Genomic DNA, 4,630 nt, shown 5'->3' on the forward strand with positions numbered 1-4,630 from the left:
GCAGAATCAATTCCTGAGCTTGGATGTAGTAGCCTCAAAGAAGTTCTGGTAAGAAAGCTCGTGAAACAGAAAGGGAAAGAAGGGCTCGGTTTAGCCCATGTTTGGTTGGAAAGAAAAACTGCTGAGCCGCACTAGATATATCGTTGGGTAGTTGAACGAACATTGATATATTGTTCAATGTTCATTGCTCTTTTAAAAAAATGAAATCTTGGGGTAATGTCTGACCTGTTTCACTATCACCATAAAACATAAGAACACAGACAGCAAATTTTTTTGGGTGTAACTGAGCCATGCACGTGACTTTGTCAGTGTGTACCCAAGAAAGACCTGAGGCTGATAGAAAATGTGTTTCTTAAAGGTTCATAAAAAATAATCTTTAACAGTACATATTATTTTTTCCACAGATAAAAAACACATTTTAAGCCTCTACAGTCGACAGTGCATGTAGAGTTTTGAGGTGAAAATAAATGTAATCTATTAATAATTTATCTATTTCATCTAATAAATAAGGTAATAATTTGAAAATCATTTAATACAGTTTGAAAACTTTTCAGAATCACTAAATGAGGAATGGCAATGAGATTTTAAATTAGGAATTTACTGAATATTTCAGATTCTTGTAGTTCACCAGTAAAACTATTATACAGAGAGGTAAATATCACTCCATGGTCTGTCTCTTCACTGGGTCACGGGAAACCAAAACTTCCAGCTCTTCTGTGGAGATACTCAGATATTCCCAGGCTGGAAAAGAGAACTGGAGCTTCGTGTAGTTGGAAAGCACCTCACCTAGAAGACATTCTAGCAGGATGTTTGAACTAACTAAGCTGTCTCTTTTTAATACAAGGGATTAGAAACTCTAGCCTGAACTTTAAATGACTCACCCAGCAACTAAAGGGAAAGCACAGACACCCACCAGAAGAAGCTCATTTCTGCCACTTGTTTCTGTGATATCATCCAACCCACAGCTCATGACCAAAGATGAGAGGAAAATAAGACCGAGATTGACCATTATACTGACAGCTTTGCTTTCATGGTGAACATTTGCTTTAATTACTGAATAAAAATAGCTATGGCTGAGAATAAAAGCTAGCCCCTATAACTGGGTTTAAAAAACTTATTTAAAACGTTGTTGTTGTTTTTTGCAGGATATAAAAAAAACAAAACAAGATTTCTGAGAGCATTCAATTGATCAGACACCCAGTCTTCAGCTGGAGGGGCCAATAACTGTAGAAGAGATCCTGCAAGCTGTCAACAAATTACAGTGTTCTAAGAGTCGCAGACAGGACGGGTTTCCCATTGAGTTCTATCGTAAATTTATGCCTCAACTGGCCCCGCTCATGGTAAATATGTATAAGTATCCACCATCTCTACTGCAGGCATCTATATCCTTGATCTTAAAAAAGGATAAGGAGCCATTACAATGTGGCTCATACCGTCCCATTTCTTTGCTAAATGTGGACTATAAAATCCTTGCTAAAATTTTAAGGATGCGTGTGGAAGCAGTCTTGCCTTCTGTAATTAGCCCAGATCAAACAGAATTTATTAAAGGGAGATATGCCTTCTCTAACCTTAGACGTTTATTTAATGTTCTTTACAATCCTTCGGACTCCAACAGCCCTGAGTTTGTGATCAGTTTAGATGCTGAGAAGGCTTTTCACGTCGAGTGGGGATACCTTATACCTTTTTATGTTTTGGATAAATTTGGCTTTGGTAAAATAATCATCTCCTGGTTGAAGCTTCTTTATACTTCCCCGCTTGCTGCTATCAAAACAAATGGCACATATTCTGACTTTTTTCCTCTTTACAGAGGGACTAGGCAGGGCTGTCCCATGTTGCCATTGCTTTTTGCATTTGCCATTGAGCCCTTGGCCATATCGCTGAGATCAAACCCAGGTATCACCGGGGTTACTAGAAATGGTATGGAACAGAGGGTCTCCTTATATGCAGATGATTTGCTTCTTTATATCTCAAAACCAGCATCTTGAATTCCTACGGTGCTCTCAATGCTTCAACAGTTTAGCCTTATTTCTGGCTATAAGCTGAATCTCGGCAAGAGTGAACTGTTCCCTCTGAATGCTGCTGCACAGAAATATCAGTGTACACTCTCTACTCCATCTGTCTGTGGCAGGGCGTATACGATTAAAATGAACATCCTTTCAAATTATTCTTTTCTTTTTCAGTGTGTCCCTGCATTTGTCCCAGTTTCTTTTTCTTTTCTTTTTTTTGTTTAATCAGACAAGATTCTCTCTGGGTTCATTTGGAACAAAAAAAACCCTACAATACGCAAGACATATCTTCAAAGACTGAAAAAGATGGGGAGGATGGCCTACCAAACTTTATGTTCTATTATTGGGCATATAATATCCTCAGGTACTGGCTAAAGGGGGAAGAGATGAATAATGCCATTGCATGGCTGAGCTTGGAGACCTCTTCCTGTGTCTCATCCTCCTTACCAGCCCTGATTTATGCCCAAAAGCAGCTTCCAAGCGCAGGTTTTTATAATAATACTACTGTGAAAGTTACCTTGAAAATATGGTATCAATTTCATCGTTATTTTAAGCTGAACTTTTTTCCCTTCAGTCACCCATTTTGAAAAATCCCTCTTTTCAGCCTTCTTCAGTAGATGGCGCTTTTTATTTGTGGGCCTCCTTGGGTATCAAGTCATTCTCTGATCTGCATATTCAGAATACATTTGCCTCTTTTGAACAGCTCTCATTTAAATTTGGCCTTCCAAAAAGTCATTTCTTTCGTTATTTACAAATCCAGAGTTTTGTTAAGGAGAAATCCTCCCAGTTCCCATGTAGATCTCTGCGTCATGACTTTGACCTTTTGTCACCTCCCCCTTCATCACAGGGCCTGATCTCCTGTCTGTATGAGAGAATATGTTCCTTTGGTAACTCCTCATCTTTGGCTATTAAAATGGCATGGGAGCGGGATCTAGGATGTGTGATTCAGGATGACTTTTGGGATGAAATTCTTTACCGGGTCCATGGCTCCTCATTATGTGCCAAACACGGGTTAATTCAATGTAAGGTTTTACACCATGTACACTGGACTAAAGCCAGACTAGCTCAAATATACCTCAACCTTAGCCCTGATTGCGACCGCTGTCATTAAACACCTGCCTTCTTAATACATATGTTCTGGTAATGTCCATCCCTCAAACAATATTGGATTAATATTTTTCTGACTCTATCAAAGATCATCCAGCTGCCCCTCCAACCTGTGCCCTCAACTGCGTTGTTTCTTCCTGAGCAGTTGTCTTACCTGACGCCCCAGGCGGATTTGGTAGCATTTCTCACCTTATTAGCAAGACGCAGAATATTGTTTTGTTGGAAGTCCCCTTCTCCCCCATCGTGGGAAATCTGGATCAGAGATGCTCTGCATTTTAGCAAACTCGAAAAGATTAAATTCACCCTGCGCGGGTCTATGGCCAAATTTTTTAAGATCTGGCAACCCTTTTTTGATCACTTTCTGTTACAGTTCTGGGTCATTTTGACCCAGCATTTTCAGTTTCTTATGTTTTGGTTTATTTTTGCATTATGGATTATTTTCTGATTCTCTTGTGCTTTGTTGATTATTATTATAAATCTATGTTTCAGTTTATTCATGTTTAGGGATTAGTTCTTAGGTTTTGTGTCTCATGTTTAGTGTAGGTTTACTTCTGTGTCTAATCTGCGTCTTTGTGTAGTGGTTTCTTGTTTCCTGTTTTATTGTGAAGGTCCGTGTCGTATGTGAGTGTATACAGTTTCCCTCCCTTGTCTCGTCTCATAAATTACTTCCAGCTGTGTTCCCCACCTGTGTGTAATCTCCCTGTGTTCTTCTGTGTCGTGTCTTCTTATGTTGTAGTCGCTGGTCCATCTGTTAATCTCCTGTTAACCGCCTGTGTTTCAACTGTGTATCTACTGTGTGTTTTCCCTGCTGTCAACCATCATCTACCTTCATCTACTTTCCTTCATTTTCAGGTTTGCTGTTTTGTAGTTTTGTTTTGTTTTCCCAGTATAGTTGAGCTTTAGTTCTGTTTGCCGTTTTCTACTTGTCTTTTATTTTTACAATAACCCTCCTTCGCACCTCCACGAGTGCCTGCACTTGGATCCTCCTTTATTTTTCTCCACACGCAAAGTCTGACATGTTCAGACTTTGCGGTTCTGCAATACTCCCATTTAGCCAGTTCAGAATTTATTTTATTTTATGTTTAATTATACAAACTCTATTGTGCCTGCTAAGCTGACTAAGCTGACCACTCATTTTAAATCTTAGACTGGTTTGTTTGTTTGTTTGTTTGTTTGTTTGTGTAGGGGTGTGGGTTTTGAAACTTTGCACATCTCTTTTGTCCACTTAGGAACTGTTATTTGTATTCCAGGGTTTATTATTTTATTATTAGCTTGGCTCTTTCTCTTTTTTTTTTCTTTTTTTTTCATCTACTGGCACTGTTGTAATTATGAGGTGGGAATATATGTCTCATATTGTTTTACATTCTTCAAAAAGAAAACGGCGTATTGTTCAATTTGTCTTTTGTAAAATTGATGCATAAAATTCAATAAAAATATCTGGGGGAAAAAACATTTCTGAGAGCATGAGTGTTGTGCATCTGTTTTTCTGTGACAAGTTCTGTTCTGCATTTTCAGTC

The sequence above is a fragment of the Mchenga conophoros genome, linkage group LG16 (assembly GCF_057382185.1).
Source record: "Mchenga conophoros isolate Kocher_MC1m ecotype Shallow Benthic linkage group LG16, M_conophoros_male_GT1.1, whole genome shotgun sequence".
NCBI lineage: Eukaryota > Metazoa > Chordata > Actinopteri > Cichliformes > Cichlidae > Mchenga > Mchenga conophoros.